Below are 21510 nucleotides of genomic sequence, written 5' to 3'. Positions count from 1 at the left end.
TTATTAGTGTGAAATATGAGTGTATATACTGTCAGAGTCACTGATATAGTAGTTGGTTTATCTGAACTTGTTCCTTTACTTTTTACGAGGTTAGAAGGGAAGAGTGAAAGGAGGGATGCATTAAAAAATGAAGAATAAAAAGAAAAGCGGTCAATTAAAAATACAAACAAGGTGATCCCTAAAGAGAAAAAGAAAACAAATCCTACCTATTATACTAAACTTAAAATCTTTTGCTCAAACACAATGTAGCTACAATAAAAAGAAAAACTGTTAGCTGAAAAACATTCATTTGAAATATCTCTACTGAGCTCTCTTTGTGGAAGCCAAAAACTGGAAATCAAGGGGATGCCCATCAACTGGGGAATGGCTGAACAAGTTGTGGTATATGAATGTAATGGAATACTATTGTGCTATAAGAAATAACGAGCAGGAGGACTTCAGAAAAGCCTGGAAAGACTCATATGAACTGATGCTGAGTGAGGGGAGCAGAACCAGGAGAACATCATACACAGTAACAACCACAGTGTGAGAGGACTGCTTTTCATACACTTGGCCCTTCACAGCAATGCAAGGACCTAAAACATTCCCAAAGGACTCTTGAGGCAAAATGACATCCAAGTCCAGAGAAAAAACTATGGAATTGGAATGCAGAGTGAAGCAGACTATTTTCTCTTGTGTTATGTTTTGGTTTGGTTTGGTTTTTCTCATGGTTTCTCCCTTTAGTTCTAATTCTTCTATGCAACATGCCAAATGTGAAAATGTGTTTAATAAGAATGTATGTGTAGAACCCATATAAGATTTCATGCTGTCTCAGAGAGGAAGGGGAGAGGGAGGAGGAGAAAATTTAAGACTTATGGAAGTGATTATTGAAAACTGAAAACAAATAAGTTAATTTAAAAAAGAAAAAAAAGAAAATATCTCTGTTGAAGGTCTGATAGCCAGGAGATAAAAGAAATTGATTTTTAAAATATTCAAGAACAAGAGTCATCTCTAATATGTGCATGTGTGTTCGTAAATTAGTGGTCCAAGGATATAAACAGTTTCCAAAAGAAGAAATTTAGAAGAAATTCACAATCATGTGAAAAAATGTTCCAAATCACTAATGATATGCAAAATGCACACTTTAAAAACTCCGAAGCTTTAAACTACACCTATCAGGTTGGCAAAGATGTCAAAAGATAAAAACGGCAAATGGTGGAGGGACTGTGAAAAGACAGGGATACCACTGTATTGTTGGTGGGGACTTTGAATTGGTTCAACTGTTCTGAGTAATAATTCAGAACTTTGTCCCAGAAGTCTCTAAACTGTGTTATACTGGTTCTATGATCCAACAATAACTGTATTAGGTATTTGCCCCAAATAAGTTCAAAGAAAGATGTATAAAGGATCCATATTTACAAAAATATTTATAACAATACTTTTTTGATAGTAAAGAATTGGAAACAAAGTAGGTACTCATCAACTGGAGAACAGCTGAACAAACTGTGGTTTATTAATATAATGGAATATTATTGTGCCAAAAAATGATAACTATAAAATATTTAGTAAAATGTTAAGACTTGTATGAACTGATGAATAAAATAAAGTCAGAAGAACAATTTTCACAATTTTCACAATCATGTTAAGGAGACTTCATAACTCTGATCAACATGATGACCATTATCTGAAGACTGATGATTAAACATGCCTCCTACCTCTAATTAGAAAGACGATGAACTAGTGATTTTTATTTGTTGTTCAGTTCTGTCCAACTCTGCATGACCCCATTTGAGGTCTTCTTGGCAAAGATACTGGAGGTTTGGCATTTCCTTTTCCAGCTCATTTTACAGATAAGGAAACTGAGGCAAACAGGATTAAGTGACTTGCCAGGGTCATACAGCTAGTAGATCTGAGGCCACATTTGAACTCAGAAAATCAGTCTTCCTGATTCCAAGCCCAGCATTCTATCCACTAAGCAACCTAGTTATCCCTAACCAGAGCTCAGAATGAGAACACATTTCCAGACGTGTTCAATGTGTTCATTTGTTCAGCTTGACTATACTTGTTAAAAGGATGGGCTTAGGGGCAGGGAAGTGGAAAGGAGGGGGTGAGGTAGTGAAAAGCCTGGGGGGAAGGAAAAAGAGAAGAGAATATGAATAAAATAAAACAAACAAGAAACAGAACAAAGAGAAGTTAAAAAGTTCACAAGAAAGAACAATTTCATTACTACCTTGTTAAATTTAATATTTACTTTTTGTTCTCTTTTACACTGCACATTGAAATGTTTTATGTCTGTGGATGATTATTAATTTCATAATAAAAAAGAAAATTTTTGTTTAAATGTCCATAAATCAGAGGCACTGTGGTGAAGTTATGAGAGTACTGGATTTGTAGAAAGAAAAAAACCTTGATTCAAATCTACCTTATTGGAACATAAAGTTCAAATCTGGTGGTTACTTGCTGGATAAATCATGTTGGTCACTTAACCTCAGTGAACCTTAATTTTCTTGTCTATAAAATGGGGGTGATAAAAAGTAGTATCTTACCAGGCTGTCAAGAGCATCAAATGAATTAATGGAAAGCATTTTGAAAACTTGTAAGTGCTAGGAAAATGTCATATTACTATTACACATCTATGTGATTACTGAATCTATGCTCCAGTAGCAGTACGTCATAGGATCAAATATTAAGTTTGAAAGGGACTTCAGCTATCATCTAGGAAGTAGTCTTCTGGCCTCCACTGGGAATTCACTACCTCCCAAGATAAGTCTTTCTACCTTTTTTGGGAAATCTCTACTGCTCAGGAAGTTTTCCCTGACATAAAAGCTAAATATGCCTCTTTGCATTTTCTACCTATTATTTCTAGTCCAAACGGAACAACTCTGATTCCTCTTCTTCAAGACAGCCCATCACCTACTGAAGCTACCAACTGCCTGCTGGACAATTTCACCTTTACGTCCTACCAGTATCACAAATTAGGCATGTCCAAAGCAGATCTCATTTACTTCATCCCTAAACCAACCCACATTCATACTACTTTGTTTGTTACCCTTCCAATCATTCAGGTTTGCAACCCTGACGACATACCTAATCCTTCACTCTCCATAGCCAAACATTTGCCAAGTCTTGCAATTCTATCACCTTAGGATGTTTTGCCTCTTTCTCCAGGCACATAGCCACCACACTGGTTCAGGCTATTATCGCCTTTCCATCGGATTATTGTAATAGCTTACAAATTGGTCTCCTTGCTTTTAGTCTTTTGTCTCCAATATATCCTATAAGTGGCTATCAAAATAATCTTCCTAAAGAACTGATCTAAGGGATGCAGGAAAAATTGAGATGTTAATAATCTGTCGGTAGAAATGTGAACTGTTCCAAACATTGTGGAAAGCAATCTGGAATTATGCCTAAAGAGTTATAAACCTGTAAACCCTTTGACCCAGCAATAGCAATACCAGATCTGTTTCCCAAGATGATCAGGGAAACAGGAAAAGAACTTACATGTTCTAAAATATTTATAACAGCTCTCTTTGTAGTGGCAAAGAACTGGAAACTGAGGGGTTACCATCAATTGGGGAATGGCTAAACAAGTTGTGGCATGTGATTGTGGTGGAATGCTATTGGTTGATTTTAGAAAAACATGGAAAGACTTACATGAAAAAATGAAGAGTGAAATGGGCAGAACCAAGAGAATATTATATCCTGTAACAACAATATTGTTCAAAGAACAACTAAGAGTATTATAAATACTCAAATCAAGTACAAAGGAGCTAGGAAAGAAGATGTTATCTACCTCCAGAGAAAGAACTGATAAATTATATATATATATGTAATATATATAATATATAATAATATATGTAATATTATATATAGTATGGTTTTACATATGTGTGTGTATATACACACTCATATGTCCACATATCAGCATCTAATGGTGGCCTTTCCTAGGGTGGGGAGAGGGAGAAAAAAATTAAAAGTACACATCAGAGAACAAAGGAAAACTCAGAAGGAAGGTCAGAAAAGCAGAGTCGCTTTGAAAATGAACATGTAATATTTATTACATTTTTTAAAAAAAGTAAACTGTGTGCCCCAATTGATAAATGGTCAAAGGATATGAACAGGCAGTTTTCAGAGGAAGAAATTAAAGCAATTTATAGTCATATGAAAAAAATGCTCTAAATCACTATTGATTAGAGAAATGCAAATCAAAGCAACTCTGAGGTAGCACCTCACACCTATCAGATTGGCTAACATGATAAAACAGGAAAATGATAAATGCTGGAGAAGATGTGGGAAAATTGGAACACTAATGCATTTTTGGTGGAGTTGTGAACCGATCCAACCATTCTGGAGTGCAATTTGGAACTATGCTCAAAGGACTATAAAAATGTGCATACCCTTTGATCCAGCAATACTGCTTCTAGGACTATATCTCAAAGAGATCATAAAAGTTAGAAAAGGACCTATATATACAAAAATATTTATAGCAGTTGTCCATCAATTAGGGAATGGCTGAACAAGTTGTGGTATATGAATGTAATGGAATACTATTGTGCTATAAGAAATGAAAAGCAGGCAGATTTCAGAAAAACCTGGGAAGACTTGTATGAATTGATTCTGAGTGAAAGGAACAGAAGTACAATACCGTACACAGTAACAGCCACAGCGTGCGGTGACTGACTTTGATAGACTTAGCCCTTCTCAGCAATGCAAGGACCCAAACAACTCCAAAAGACGCATGATGGAAAATGCCATCCACTTACAGAGAAAGAACTGTGGAGTCTGATTGCAGATCAAAGCCTCCTATTTGCTCTCTTTTTTTCCTTTCTCATATTTCCTCCCATTCATTCTAATTCTTATATACAACATGACCAATGTGAAAATATGTTTACTAGGAATGTATATGTAGGCCTACATCAGATTGCATGGCATCTTGGGAAAGGGGGAGAAGAGAGAGGTGGAGAAAATTTAAAATTTATGGAAGTGAATGTTGAAAACTAAAAATAAATTCATTTTAAAAAGTAAACTGTGTGAAATGGAGATTTCATGGTTTCATATTGAATCATCTTTTTGTGTTGTACTGTGTACATGGAAATGTTTTTTTTTTTTGTCTTTATGTAAGTTCAAAACAAATAAAAAAATTTTTTTTAAAAATTAAGAAACTGATGTGATCATGTCAGGTGCTTAAGAAGCTTCAATGGTTTTCTAATGCTTCTAAGATAAAATGCAAACTCCTTAGTGTGGCAGTTAAGGCCCTAAATAGCTCTGGTTTACTTTTCTGGACTTAATTCACACTATTCCCCTTTATGTATTTTATGTTCTAAACTGACCTACTTTCTATTTCCAGAATTAGGTTTTTTCTATCTCCCATCTCCATGTCTTGACACAGACTGTAATGCATTCCTTCCTCATATCTGCTTTTTACAATCCATCAAGGTCCTAATATCCTTATTTTTTAGTGATTTCTCCCTGGTCAAATGATATATTTTCCTCTCTGTTTATATGTAACATCCCCTAGGAAAAGCCCAGACTTTTAAAAAAGATTAAAAGATATAACAAGTAAGTATAGTCATACTAAATAAATCAACACATTAGATATGTCTGAAAGTGTGTTTTCATTCTGTATCTCTAGTTCATCATCTTTCCAATTAAAGGTGAGCATTTAAACTCATTTTAAATTTTGTCTTTGTATCCTTAATGTCTAGCAGTGTCTTGCATACAGTAAGTACTTCATAAATGCTTACTGAATGGAAATGACTTCAGGAGATTTTTTTTTCTTTCAAAGGTCTGGGGTTTTTTCTCCTTCATCTAATAATAGCAATCATAATATTCTATAATATTGTGAACCAGTTTTGGTGTAATGGGAGCTGGCAGAGGAGGGAGAAATGAGGGAGAAATACCTCCAAAAAGTACCTAGGAGCCTTTATGTCATGAGTCTTTTATACAGGATTACACTATTTAGATTGTCCAAAAGTGAAGAAGAATGCCTGAGATTATAGGAACTTAAGGTTTAAAGCTGGAAGAGGCTTTAGGGTTATCTAATCCAACTTCATTATTTTATAGAGGAGGAAACTGAGGGAGTGAAATTACTTTCCCAAGGTCACATAGGTTGTAAGTGGCAGAGCTGGCTCCATCACAGGTGGTCTTCCAGTATAAATGATCCACTTAAAATCATAAGATCATAGGTCAAGAGCTAGAAGGAATCTTTGAGATCATTAAATACAGAACCTCTCATTTTATAGGTGATGAAACTTGTTGGCAATGTTGTAGAAATTCATGTTTTAAGAATATGGTAAACATATCCAGAGAAAGAACTATGGAATTCAATCGCAGAATGAAGCAGATCATTTTCTTTTGTATTATGTTTTGGTTTGCTTTATGATTTCTCCCATTCATTTTAATTCTTCTGTGCAACATGACTAAGGTGAAAATGTATTTAATAGAGAATGTATGTGTAGAATCTATATGAAATTTTATGCTGTCTCAGGGAGGGAGTGGGGAGGTAAAGGAGAAGGAGGGAGGGAGGGGAAAGAATCTAAGATATATGGAAGTGATTGCAGAATACTGAAAACAATTAAAATAATAAGAATAAAAATAAGAAAATGTTAAACTAGATGACCTCTGAGCTCCTTTTCCAACTCTTCTTAACATTTTTATATTTTTAATTTATGAAATAAAATATGCCTTTCCATAACACAGAAGAAAAAAAGGTGATTATACATGAAACTGCAACCTGTTTTTTCCTTAAATATATAATACAGTTATCATGTAAATTTCTTTTTTTTCTTCCCTTGCTCCCTCCCCCGACTGCCCAAGAAAGATGGCTACCATTAGACACAAATATGCATATATATGTATGTACATTTATCTACACACATATACACACGATCATTCTATACATACTTCTATTTATCAGTTCTTTCACTCTTACTGAAGACACAACTTTCTCTAGAAACATTTCAACTCAAAGTCAGCCTTGCCTATAAGCAATATAGATAAATGGAAGCATTTGTGTGGTCTCTGTATTCAACTTTTCCTCTCATGAGAGAAGTACCTACTCATAAATGGATACCTTCCTTAAAAATGACTAGGTGATATCTTAGTAACCTATAGTGTTCACACACTTTATGAATATTAAGCGGCCTTAGGAACAGTACCCAACCAGAAGTGGGAAAGTCAGAAATTATAAGGGAGAGGACCAAAGGGAAAAAAGGTCAATAAACAAGAATTCTAAATATATAAAAGTGCTTATGTCAAATTCCCCCCACCCCAAATGTTTGACCTACAAATACAGAAATGAAACTATGTAAGGTTTTTCCTTACCTTTGTGAGAAGTACCAAGTTAGCGACTTGCATGTAGTAGGTGCTTAATAAATGCTTTTCGAATTCAATGATACTGCTAAGGAGTGCTTATTGGAATAACCTTGGTAAATTTGTGTTTAAATTTATTTGCAATAAACTGTTGATTTATAAAATCACCATTCTGTGAAATTTAAATTCAATAGGGGGTAAACTGACATATATCCATGTTTTTGTTTCAATCTTTCCCTCTTCATAAAGGCTAGCATAAATTTATAAATTCACCAACAAAGCAAAAAAAAGTAATATACAAAACAAAGGACGGGTAAGATACACAGTATTCAGAAATGTGATATAAAAAAACAAGAAGAAGAATGAGATTTTGAAAAACAAAATGTGATAGTCCCGAATAGTGGCTTCAACTGATACGAGTTCCACCATTAGGGACTTGGGCTTTTGTTTTCGTTGTAATTTCTTGTAGTACTGAAGAGGTCTGGGGTGCTGGAACCTGAGAATGCCAAGGCGGAATGCCTGGAATGAATCCACACACTCAAGTTTTCTCTCCGACAAGTGACGGGAGCTTATTACAATGCTTTAGCAGATGCAGACGAGGGTCCTCAGGGAACCTGCAAGCTAGTGGGGATGGTGCTGGGGCTTATGTGGAAAACGGACAAGGGAAAACAATGCCCACGATGCTAATGAGGTAATCAGGGACACTTCAAGGGATATATCAGGGGTCCAAGTGTCTTTGGGAGCAGGCGCCTATCTTTTATGGATGGAAAAAAAACAGAGTCTGCAGAGATAACGTTGATACCAGGTATTGAGGGAGAAAAGTTTTTTTTGTTTAACGGCCAGAAGCCTGGACCTTGGGGATCTGGCTCCAGGCAGAGTCCCTGGGCCAGTCAGGGACACAAATCCCTGGACCAGGCATCCCCTCTGTCTGTTCTGATAACAGTCAGGCCTGCAACAAGTGAACTTTTTCTCACAGGACAGGAGCCTACTGAAAGATGGGGAGACTCCCAGAGGTATGATCTTAGGGCTGGGGCCCCAGCACAAGCACCCCATCAGTACTTGGTAAGAGTATTCAACAACTCTTAGGGGCTGGGGAATTCCACTATGTTCTTTGATTCATACAACCTCTTAAAATTAAATATGCTTAACATCCGCAAGTTTGAAATATTTAGCATTTCCAAAGTTCTTTTTTTTTTTTTTCAAATTTAGATGTCCCAAGGTTTCAATTTTATGACAAGTCTCGTGAGACAAGAAGGCTTTATCTGACAAATCATCTTCGAGAGCCTATCCCGTGTATCGTGCCTTGTGGCAGAGTTACAAACTTCAGTGTATTTTCAACTTGATACATTAACTTACTCCCGAATTACCGTATGTCTCAGAGAAGACGCGCCAAAAGAATACCGCGTCTGTTCTGAAACTAGCTGGACCTCCTCTCTCGTGCCCACTTACTGCAAAAACGGCTTCTGGCTTGTATGCCAATTTCCCATCATGCTTCACGCTCCACTCCAAGAGGACAATAACCAAGTATCCCGACAAGTACACGGCCAGGGACGGGAACGGGATCCCCTCCCCAAGTCGAACTCTGAGGAGGGCCCTTTAAAAGCCAGAAGCCTCCCCGGGCTGACGTCACAGACCAGCTGTGTGGCCCAGGCGCTCTTCCGCCCGGCGCGCTGCTAATGGTCAGACGGAGCGTGACGCCTGCCCGCCTGCTCGCGGCCACGGAATTTGAAACTGGGATCACGGTGGAGCTCCGGGTTCTTGGCCGTGGGCGTTCATTTCCCTCTCGTGTACAGCATCGTGGGGCCGGTGATCTAAGCGCGTGGTCCCAATATGAAAAACGAGTGGGGATCAGGATGGGAGGGGGAGGGGCAGCCGCGTCTTCCCGCGCACACGTGCCCAAGCGAAGGTGCCCGAGGCCGGCGGTGTCTCCAGGAGCGAATCTGGCGGGGAGCTCGGAGTGCCCCCGGGTTTATCAGTCACAGCGGACCGTCCGGCAGACACCTAGAGGGACGGGCACACTCTCGGCGAGCGTCCTCTAGAGCTCCTTCCCCAGCTTCCCCTCCGTCCCAAGCAAAGGTCCCGGCCCCGGCGAGCCAACCCCCCTCGAGGACGCTGTAAGAAGCCGGCCTCGTTCTGGCGCAGAACGGGCCAACTAGACGCTCGGCCCCGCCCCGTGGCCCCGCCCACGGCGGCCCGGGGCCTCGAGCACCGCGAAGTCCCTTCCGCGCGGACCACCTCCCTCCAGCCGAGCGGCTCTGGCGAGGGGGGGGGGAGGGAGGAGCGAGGGAGCGCGGGAAGCGGAGCGTGCTCGTGCCCGCGCCGGGAAGCCCTCGGGAGCGGCGCCAGGATAGAGGCTCGTCCGCCCCTCAGCCTAACGCAGGCGCGGTGGCCAAGTGGTAAGGCGTCGGTCTCGTAAACCGAAGATCACGGGTTCGAACCCCGTCCGTGCCTAGCGGCAGCAACTTTCGAATCCGCTAATTTTTAGGATCGTTCGTGTCCGTTGGGGCCGGGAGCGGGCAGCGTGGCTCCCCCGGCCGCGGAGCACCGGGGCCCCTTAGTTTACATTTCCTTCTGGTTCCCCTGTTTTACCTCCTCCTCCTCCCGGCCAGACTTAGGGGACGTTACCCGAGGTAGCGCCCGGCCACGTGGTGTCTGTAAAGAAATAATCCTGCGGTCCTGCCCTAGGAAAGCCCGCCGTAAACACCCGAACCAACGGGAATGGACCGCCCGGAAAGCTGAATTAATTTAAATCTTTTTTGCATATTTTATTGAGCCTGCCTTTACCACGTGGCATCACCTCGGCGCCTTGGGAATCAAGTCACTTAACCCTTTATAGCCTGATGTCCACGAGGAAATGGGCATTCCTCCGGGAGAGCTGGATGTCCAGCTTCCGCACGTAACCAGAGGACTGTCACGCGCAGCCAGACGCCTGTCCTGCCTGCCTGCCCGCCCGCAGCCGCCGCAGCCAGGGACCCCGGGAACCCTGGAAAGGATCCTGCCCCTCCTCCTGCAGCTTTGGACTTCCTGACCCCTCCTTCGTGTCCCCCCAAAGAGGCTGCCCCCCAGAACGATTTCCTTCCCTATGCCTCTGCCCCAGCTTCCTGACCTGCCCCACGTTCATGCAGGGAGGGGTTTCAGTGAGAAAAAGGGCAGGGGTCTTAGGGGATCATACAAGGTAGACCTGGAGTCGGGGAAGAGCTTCCAGTCCTTGTGATGCAGAAGAAAAGGCTCGCTCAGCCTCGCAGAGAAGTGCCTACAACGAGAGGGGAGATTCGAACCTGCCACCTGTGGTTCCACATCTGCTCAGGCTGCTGTAAGGCTCCACTTAGGGGGAAAGGACGTGAAAGCTGCTTCCCCATCTTCCCCCAGGGTCTTCTCCAGTCTCGTTAGCAGGGTCCGCCACCACGCTGTCTTCATGTCCCCACTCCCAAAAGAGACGTCTGCTCCCCACTGTCCAGCTCTGCGATAGAATGCCCAGAAGAGCTGGGGTGCCCTCTGAGACTTAGATGAATTATACTTCAGTTTCCGAAGACCCACTATTATTTACCTATGAAGGTCATTGAGAGACTTGATTACTGGAGAGAAACAGTATAAAGGTCTGTTCTGGCCAGAAACTCTGAGGGTCTTCCCTTCCCAGACTGACTTCTTTTCTGAAGGCCATTTTTTGTCTCAGTTCTTTAACTTTAGCCTTCAGTTATTGAATGGGTGTTGCTTGAGGCAAACTATAATAGGGAAATAAAATCCTTAGCTTAAAATGGCCAGGGTCCTCCATTGCATTCAGGGCCATTTCTGGTCATCTTGACCTGTCTTGTCATGGATTTCAATGACTTTGGAGGAGAGAGTGAGGCTGAATGACTGCAGAGCTCTGCCTCACTTAAATCCAATTCACTTGCTGGACCTGACATTACCTTCCTCTTCCGGAACAAGAAGAAGAAACCTAAAGGCATGTTTTGCATCTAGCCCTCCTCATTTGTAAGGACAATGAGTGGCACCATGGGAGTTGAAAGGGACCTTCTCATTCTAAGTCAAATCAGTCAGTGCTTGGTTGTGGTGAGGTGACCACAATTTTGCAGACTAGGCCGATGGAATAAGAGATTTGATGGGTTATACCAAGTTGAAAATGTTTCAGAGGAGATCCAAGAGGCAGGCAACCTCTGCTTTCAGAGAAATAGTCTCTGTATAGAGGTTCATAATCATTTCACTGCCTACATGTTGGTTAATTCTTTGGTCATTACATTTCACAAAACACAGAAAAATGCAGTCACAGCTCACAGTTGGATAATGCTTTAAAGCTTGCAAAGTGTAGCTCATAGTTGGATAATGCAGTTTGCAAAGCATTGTAGCTCAGTTATTTCCTATGAACCTCCCAACAACCCTGTGAGGCAGGTGTTATATTATTCCCATATTACCGGATGAGGAGAACTGAGGAAGAGGTTAAGGTACTTGACAAGGGTCGCACGATGACTAGGTGTTTGAATTCAAGTCTTCCTGACTCCAGGTCTGAGCTCTATTTGCCCCTAGCTGCTACGCAAAATGGCCCGCAGCCCTACTGGGCACCCCTTTGTTCTTTCATGATGGTGGCAGAATGACAGAAAGGGGATAGAAAGGACTAAAATAGTTTTAGGCCAACTATATAAATTAAGTTAGCTGCAGTTATTCTGACTATCCAATGACAAGGGGAGGTACTGAATCATCCAAGTCTTAATAATCTTACTGCAAATGAATGAAGTCAGAAAGAAAACAAAATTTCCAGATAAATGGAAGGATGGCTCACAGGCTCTTGTTGGAAAGACAAAGGAGTTGACAATATTGGTTTTATTTTGTATCCAAAGAAAACAATATCACCTCATGCCCCTTTTGATCACCTCATAAAGAATTCTATGTAAGTATGTGCAGAAAGACCACCATGAAAATAATTGCAGGTTAGAGGCATCTTCTCGCAGAGGATGAAGAAATAGAGAGATAGTCTATGGAGAACGTAAACTAAACAAAACCCTACAAATGAAATCAGCATACACTTTGATACCCCGATTTCAAGGCAAAGGTAAATGTAGTCAAGGATGGTGAAAAATATTGTGAAAGTATGGTTCAGGGAATGAGAAAGATTTCTAGATGACGCAGAAGCTTCACACCACTATATCAGGAATACTTTATTTTCAAAAAGCTGTGTGAACATGGCAAGCATCAATAGCATCACAAATAAAATTGATTCTATTTGAACAAATAGGAAATGGTTCATTACTGATATGGGAGTCATTCCTGAATTAACTGCCTGTATACAGTCAGATCACCGATTTGTTAGGGCAAAGATTAGAATCAATACAAAATTAAAAGTATAAGACACACACACACATATACTTATGGGGGCAGGGGCAGGTAGGTGGTGCAGTGGATAGAGCACCAGTGCAGGAGTCAGGAGGACCTGAATTCAAATCTCACCTCAGACACTTGACACTCACTAGCTGTGTGACCTTGGGCAAGTCACTTAACCCCAATTGCCTCATCCTGGGTCATCTCCAGTCATCCTGATGAATATCTAGTCACTGGATTCAGATGGCTCTGGAAGAGAAGTGAGGCTGGTGATCTGCACAGCCCTCCCTCACTCAAAACAGTCAAGTGTAAGTCATGTCATCATTTCTCGGATGGCATGGTCTTCTTAGGCAATGGAGGATGAACACACATATAAGTATAAGACATATATACGTATGACAAAAAGATATGATGAGTAATTAAAATAACTGCAACCTGACCTAATTTTTGAAGTTACTGATGCCAAAATTGGGAAATGGATGGAGGAAAGGACTTCTTTAATGATTCAGAAGTTTGACTGGCATAAATTGATTGTTGTAATGAAGAGACTAAAAGGGTCTAGAAACTTCGTTGGTTGAATCTGCTTGCCAAGTGAAGAAATATAACAGCCAAGGGTAACACTGGTTTAGAATATAAATTCCTTTGTAAAATATTGTGGAGAATGGTCAAGGGTTTTGGACAATATTGCCTCATAAAGAAAACAGATCTAAAGAAAGTTTGGTAGTCCTAGTTCACATAGTGATGAACTATGTAGTCATAGTTCAGCCTTAAGTTTGAAACTGGAGGAAGGACAGCAAAAGGAAGGAAAATGGAAAATAGCTTCAGAGACTTTTATAACAATGAAAGCACTACAGCAGTCCTGGATGGGCTCCTGGATTAAATGGAAAGAGCACTAAAATGCAAAAAGCAGCTGGAGTAGATCACAGGCATTTCATGCTATTGGCCACAAAATGTGGAGAGTGTTGAGGACTTATTTCTCATAGCATCTGAAAGAAAGATATTAAAGTAAGAGAAAAATCTCAAAAATTATAATTACCATAAAATGTGACTGAGAGAACATTAATAACTGTGAATCCACATGACTGCTTTACCCTATACATTAATTTTTTATGAAAATAGTTTATACACATATCAAGGGCCCCAGTGATGGAGATATTAGACAAGGACCAATAGATTTTCACAAGCAATATTACCCACCAGACCACATCTTAACTCTCATATAATTGTCCAAAAGATGTAACAAAAACAAAATCCAATTATGCTTACTTCTGGTTATTAAAAAAAAAATTGAATCAGTAGATTTGGTACTTTAAAATGCCACTTAAAATTTTATTTTATTTTTTCATTCCCCCACTCCATCCACTACTTAATTAAGAAAAACACAATTTTTATTTCAGCTGAGGTTACAACATGTATACTCATGCTAAACAAATTTCTAAATTGACCAAGTCCAAAAAAAAGGTCGCATTCTGAATCCTTCATCTCCTTATCAGAAGGTGGATATGTTGTTTGATCATTAGTCTTCTGAAATGGTGGCTGGTCATTATACTGATCAGAGAATCTCTAATTCTTTCAGTTACATCTTTACCATAGTGTTGTCATTGTAGAAGTTGTTCTGGTTCTGTTCATTTGGCTCTGCATCAGTTCATGTAAGTCTTTCTCAGGTTTCTCTGAAGCCATCTCCTTCACCATTTCTTGTAACACAATATTATTTCACTACATTTATATGCCATATCTTGTTCAGACATTCCCCAATTAGGGGGCAAGCCTTCGAATTCCCATTCTTGGCCACCTCAGAAAGAGCTGTGAATGTATTTGTAGGTCCTTAAGAGTTTGTTTTGCTTAGAAAACTGACCTTTAATCTACTTTCCCTCTAATACCCACCTCTCTGCTTTCCTTCCTGTTTTATTGTTGAGTGGAATCTATTTTTGTACCTAGTTCTTCGAGTCTCAGCGTGTATGTGTGTGTGTGTGTGTGTGTGTGTGTGTGTGTGTGTGTTCTTCCTTCCTTCGATCAGTTCAGAAGAGAATGAGGTTTGAGCATCAGAAACTTCCCCCACACCCTCTGTCTTGTATAGATATCTACTTGCGCACCCTGATCATGTGAGATACTTTCCTTTTCCCTTTCTTTCCCTTCCTCTCCACCTAGTATATATTCCTCTTCCACTCTTTTCATTCTTTTCTTAAGATCATCAACATATAACAGAAACCCTTCCAGGCCTTCTGTCTGATGAGACGCCCTCGATTACCTCTCATAATAGGATTTAGAGGTGACACATTCCCAAATTAGAATGTAAGCAGTTTATCCTTGTTTAGTTCCTTATGAATGCTCACTTTTGTTTAACCTTTTTATGTTTTGCTTAACTCGTGTTAGAACTTCAAAGTTTCTGTGCAACTCTGATCTCTTCATCAGGAATATTTGAAAGTTTTCTATTTCGTTAAAAATAAATTTTTTCCTTGTAGCATCATACCCAATTTTTCTGAGTATTATTCTTGGCTGTGATCCTATATCCTTTGTCTTCTAGAATATTATATTCAAGATCTTTGATCCTTTTAGGATGGTAGATGCTAATTCATGGATGGTTCTGACTCTGGTTCCTTGGTATTTGAATTCTTTTCAGATTGTTGCATTTTTAAAAATTGGACCTGGGAGTTCTGGAAGTTTGCTATGATGTTCCTACAAATTTTCATTGGGGGTTTCTTTCAGGTTTCTTTCTGGTTTGTATTTCTGTTTTGCCCACTGATTCTAAGAGATATGGGCAGTTTCCTTTTAAGGCTTCTTGTAATATTTTATTTAGGTTCTTTGTGGGGGGAGATGGTTATTCAGATAGTCCAATGATGCTTAATTTTTTTTCTCCCTGATCAGTTTTTCAAGTCAATGATGGATTTTGTTTGTTTGCTTTTTAGTTATTGGGTTTTTACCCCTGCTTGAAAATGCCTTATGTTTTGTTCTCTTTTTTTCTAGTCTTTTGCCTTTATCTCTTGTCTTTTGGAGTCATTGGTTTATTTTTCATCTATTCAAATTTTTAGGGAATTTGTTGCTTAGGCAGTTTTATATTTCTTGTGGAAGCTGTTAATGCCCTTTGTAATTCTTCCTTCCAAAACTCTCAATTCTTTTAAAGTTTTTTCCTCTAGCACTCTCATTTATTAAACCATTTTAGCTCTTTTTTTCAACTTTTTTTTTCATCTCTTCTAGAAATTCTAATTGAAATTGTGCCCCCCAGATGCTTTTATAGGTGTTTTTTTGGGGAGGGGAGCTTTCCTTGCAGATATTCTGGAGTAATTCTCTTGTTTTAGATTTGTCTTTTGAGCATCTTTGTTACTCTAAAAGCTTTTCATGGTGGGATTCTTTTTTGTGTTCCCTCATTCTTCCAGCCTATTTCCTGACTTTTGACTTGATGTTAGGGCTGGACTCTCCATCTTTCTAGAAAGAAGGCTGGACTGGTTCTGATGCTATTGTCTTGGACTATTGGATGTTGTGTTAATCTTGGATCTCAGGCTGGGGACCTGTAAGCTTTCAAGACTCCTAAAGCAGTCTGATCCAGATCAGTCTGTGCTACCCCAAACTCCTCTTTAAAGGCTGTCTTCCAATGAGGTGTCACTCATCTCCTGTCTATATATCAATAACAATTATTCAATGACCCACTGATTATTAATACCAAATGGGGCATAAAACAGAAAAATGTGTGACTGCCAAAGGTATTTGCCACTATCATGGAGGAGATCACTACAGAATCCAAGTTGAAAAGGAATTCCCTTTTGATGGTGAGTTCCTCCAGGCTTTTGTGCTCTCAAGTGTCATTGTGCTAATTGAATGAAGCCCTAATACACTGCTGAGAGTCTCGGATAAGATCTATAACCATTCAAGAGAGTGTGGCCTTATCAGCTATCCAGAAAAAAAGCAAGTTGATGAAAAATGCCTATTGTCCAGGTTATAATATGAAAATAAAAGGACAACCTAGAGAGCTCTTCTATCAATATGAATATATATACACACATTTATAGTATAAATATATGTATCTAGAGTCCATATGTACTATGTACAAATTATATGTATTACGTATTATATAATATATTATTATGTATAATAACATATATATGCACACATTTAAGCTTTAATCACTTAAAATCACTAAGATTTTGGGGATAATATATATATTATATATATGTATATTATGTGTGTAAGTATACATATAAATACATATGTGTTTGTATTGTATATTCCTATATATATGACAAACCCTGCAAATGAACAAGGAGCTGAGCCCAGAATTAAAGAGAAAGAGAGCTAATTATATTACTTTTGGAAAATTATAAAAGTCTTTCAATGTGGGGGGGGTGGAGCCAAGATGGCGGAGTAGAAAGATGCACATACACATAGCTCCGAACGCACAACCCATAGAACGGCTACAGGGAAGTAACTCACAGCGAATTCTGCACCCAGAGGCCATGGAACATTGGAGCGAGGGAGATTTCTGTTCCGGAGAGATCTGCAAACCTCTCGCGGGGGGTCCTTTGCGCTGTGGACTGAGCCCCGGAACTGGGAGCTGAGTGCAGCCCTACCGTGGTCGCGGCACTGAGAGGAAAAGATTCGAGCAGGCTTCAGGGACGGGATCTCCAGCGGCCGCACAAGTCCCTCCACCCACAGGTGACGGGGGTCGGTGAGAGAGTCTCTTTGGCGGTCGAGAGGGGAGTGGGGTGCCCCCGTAACTCAGGCCCCCCCGGGAGGTAGAAGCTGAGAGGCGGCTGCAGACCAGGGCTCCCCAAGGGGGCAGGATCCTGGATCCATTGTGGAAGGTCTGTGCATAAACCCCCTGAGGGAACTGAGCCTGAGAGGCGGCCCTGCCCCAACCTCAGCACCTGAACTTAATCTCACACTGAATAGCAGCCCTGCCCCCGCCAAAAGCCCTAAGGCTGGAAGCAGCATTTGAATCTCAGACCCCAAACGCTGGCTGGGAGGATCAGGAGGAGAGGTGGGTGTGAGGAGAATATTCAGAGGTCAAGTCACTGGCTGGGAAAATGCCCAGAAAAGGGAAAAGAAATAAGACTATAGAAGGTTACTTTCTTGGGGAACAGGCATTTCCTCCCTTCCTTTCTGATGAGGAAGAACAATGCTTACCATCAGGCAAAGACACAGAAATCAAGGCTTCTGTGTCCCAGCCCACTCAATGGGCTCAGGCCATGGAAGAGCTCAAAAAGAATTTTGAAAATCAAGTTAGAGAGGTAGAGGAAAAGCTGGGAAGAGAAATGAGAGACATGAAGTCAAAGCATGAACAGCAGATCAGCTCCCTGCTAAAGAAGACCCCAAAAAATGCTGAAGAAAATAAAACCTTGAAAACTAGCCTAACTCAATTGGCAAAAGAGGTTCAAAAAGCCAATGAGGAGAAGAATGCTTTCAAAAGCAGAATTAGCCAAATAGAAAAGGAGATTCAAAAGCTCACTGAAGAAAATAGTTCTTTCAAAATTAGAATGGCACAGATGGAGGCTAAGGACTTTATGAGAAAGCAAGAAATCACAGAACAAAGCGAGAAGAATGGAAAAATGGAAGATAATGTGAAATATCTCGTTGGAAAAACAACTGACCTGGAAAATAGATCCAGGAGAGACAATTTAAAAATTATGGGACTACCTGAAAGCCATGATCAAAAGAAGAGCCTAGATCATCTTCCATGAAATTATCAAGGAAAACTGCCCTGAGATTCTAGAACCAGAGGGCAAAATAAATATTCAAGGAATCCACAGAACACCGCCTGAAAGAGATCCAAAAAGAGAAACTCCTAGGAACATTGTGGCCAAATTCCAGAGTTCCCAGGTCAAGGAGAAAATATTGCAAGCAGCTAGAAAGAAACAATTCAAGTATTGTGGAAATACAATCAGGATAACACAAGATCTAGCAGCCTCTACATTAAGGGATTGAAGGGCATGGAATAGGATATTCCAGAAGTCAAAGGAACTAGGACTAAAACCAAGAATCACCTACCCAGCAAAACTGAGTCTAATACTTCAGGGGAAAAATTGGTCTTTCAATGAAATAGAGGATTTTCAAGCATTCTTGATGAAAAGACCAGAGCTGAAAAGAAAATTTGACTTTCAAACACAAGAATGAAGAGAACCATGAAAAGGTGAACAGCAAAGAGAAGTCATAAGGGACTTACTAAAGTTGAACTGTTTACATTCCTACATGGAAAGACAATATTTGTAACTCTTGAAACATTTCAGTATCTGGGTACTGGGTGGGATTACACACACACACATGCACACACGCACACATACATAGAGACAGAGTGCACAGAGTGAATTGAAGAGGATGGGATCATATCTTAAAAAAAAAAATGAAATCAAGCAGTGAGAGAGAAATATATTGGGAGGAGAAAGGGAGAAATTGAATGGGGCAAATTATCTCTCATAAAAGAGGCAAGGAAAAGACTCATTAGTGGAGGGATAAAGAGGGGAGGTGAGAGAAAAACATGAAGTCTACTCTCATCACGTTCCACTAAAGGAAAGAATAAAATGCACACCCATTTTGGTAGGAAAACCTATCTCACAATACAGGAAAGTGGGGGATAAGGGGACAAGCAGGGTGGGGGGGATGATAGAAGGGAGGGCATAGGGAGGAGAGTGCAATTTGAGGTCGACACTCATGGGGAGGGATAGGATCAAAAGAGAATAGAAGTAATGGGGGACAGGATAGGATGGAGGGAAATATAGTTAGTCCTATACAACACAACTATTATGGAAGTCATTTGCAAAACTACACAGATTTGGCCTATATTGAATTGCTTGCCTTCCAAAGGGAAGGGGTGGAGAGGGAGGGAGGTAAAGAAGTTGGAACTCAAAGTGTTAGGATCAACTGTCGAGTAATGTTCTTGCCACTAGGAAATAAGAAATACAGGTAAAGGGGTATAGAAAGCTATCTGGCCCTACAGGACAAAAGAGAAGATGGAGACAAGGGCAGAGAGGGATGACAGAAGAGAGAGCAGATTGGTGATAGGGGCAATTAGAATGCTTGGTGTTTGGGGGGGAGGGGATAAAAAGGGAGAAAATTTGTAACCCAAAATTTTGTGAAAATGAATGTTAAAAGTTAAATAAATAAATTTAATTTAAAAAAAAAAAAGTCTTTCAATGTCCTCAAACCTCTCAGTGAAACAAGCACTCATCTTTTAAATATCAGTATTTTTCTTATGATGAAGCATGGCCATGGAACATTATGGTCCTCAGAGAACTGTAGTTGAGGATCACCCAAAAGATAAAGTAGAGATGTATAATGGGAATGAATAGGCATTATTCACACATTACAAACAAGGAATGTGCAGAAGTGGTGTGGAAAATGTTATTAGGGAAATGTATGAAAAAAATGAAGACATGGAGAACTGTGGGATAACCCACATGCTCCAGTGGTATCCTGGATCGGTCTCCTGTAGTGAACCTAAGGAAAGACATGAGTATAAGTAAACAAGGGCGTACAGCAATCTGCATTGTGGGAGTGAATATTCTGCTCAATGAGATTATAGATTAATTGCAAAATTGGAATAAGTCAAGAATTTGGACTGAAAGAGCTCTTAGCAACACAACAGTCAGTAAATCAACAATAATTAAGCTATTATCCTGTGCCTGGTATCCTAAGTGCTGGGGATACAAAAACATCCTCCCTGTGCTCAAGGAGCTGACATGCTAATGGAGAGTGAGAATATGCACACCACTATGTGCATACAGGATAATACTGTGTAAATGGGAGATAAAAATCAGATCAAAGAGAAATTCAAAAGACAAACTTCAAGGGCAGCTCCAGCTAGTTGGCTGAATAGTAGTTTGCACATATCAAGAACCATTATCATTCCTAAGGTTGCAGAAGAAGCTACGTTGAAGCTAATGCGCAGCAGAGGGCAGCAGAGAGTAACAAGACATTTAGAAGCCAGCCACGGAAAAGTCGTGGTGGAGGCAGGAGTCCCCTTCATACATGTCTCTCTCTGCATTTCCTGGTCAATGTATTCCCTTCATGTGTCCCCTTCTCCACTGATGGGACCTGTGGGAAAGTGTAACCTCATGCATGTGAAACCTTGAATCTGAGGTGATTATCTAGCCCTAGGTGAGGTGGGACCCAAGGGACAACACCTGTGAGCATCTATACCTGTGATGCACCTGGGCAGTACAGTGGATATAAAGCACGAGACTTGGAGTCAGGAAAGCATGAGTTCAAATGCAGCCACAAATACTAGCTGTGGACCCTGGGTAACTTGCTTAACCTCTGTCTGTCTCAGTTTCCTCAACGGTAAAATGAGGGAAAAAATAGCATTTACCTCCCATGCCTGTCCTGAGGATTAAAAGAGATAAAGTGCTTAACCCAATGTCTAGTACTCTGTAGGTGCTTAATAAATGTTTATTCCTTTCCTTTCTTTACAGGGGAAGGAGAAAAGGAAAGAAGTATGTGTGCCTCTGTGTGTGTGTGTGTGTGTGTGTGTGTGTGTGTGTGTGTGTCTGCTTGTCTATCTGTCTGATGATTGGATGAGACTAGAGGGTGAGAAGGATCATAAGCTTGATTCAAGAACAAGGTATATTGCTTTAGATTGGGCCAGGAAGGACAGAGGTCTTGGCCAGATTTGATTGATCAGTGATGGCAAAGAAAAGCAAGTGCAACAGTTCTCTCTGTAGAAAAGAAAGAAAAGTTTCATGGGGTTGGTCAGGACCAGGAATTGTGTTCCAGATTTACACCAGCAGTTCCTCCTACCCTAGATCCACCCATTCTAGTGTAAGAAACTGCTTAGTGGGAGGGCAGATAAGAGGAGTAGGGAAAGGGAAGGTCGTTGATACTACAACAGCAATTGGGAAAGACAGATCTCTGAAAGCATTTTAATTTTTTTAAATGTTTGTTTTTAAAATTACAACCGTAATCATCACCAATAAACATGGACAT

General features: G+C 40.4%; 1 long non-coding RNA gene and 1 other non-coding gene across 3 annotated transcripts in view; one reads left to right on the top strand and one right to left on the bottom strand.

Moving 5' to 3' along the window:
- LOC140504633 (uncharacterized) overlaps positions 1 to 21510 on the bottom strand; it is a 184811-nt gene that overhangs the window by 98257 nt on the left and 65044 nt on the right. The window lies entirely within an intron of this gene.
- TRNAT-CGU (transfer RNA threonine (anticodon CGU)) lies at positions 9670 to 9741 on the top strand. Its single transcript has one exon. It is a non-coding gene; the product is annotated as a tRNA-Thr (tRNA).

This window comes from Notamacropus eugenii, chromosome 1, assembly GCF_028372415.1.
Source record: "Notamacropus eugenii isolate mMacEug1 chromosome 1, mMacEug1.pri_v2, whole genome shotgun sequence".
Taxonomy (NCBI): Eukaryota; Metazoa; Chordata; class Mammalia; order Diprotodontia; family Macropodidae; genus Notamacropus; species Notamacropus eugenii.
This window is presented reverse-complemented; position numbering and strand designations above follow the sequence as displayed.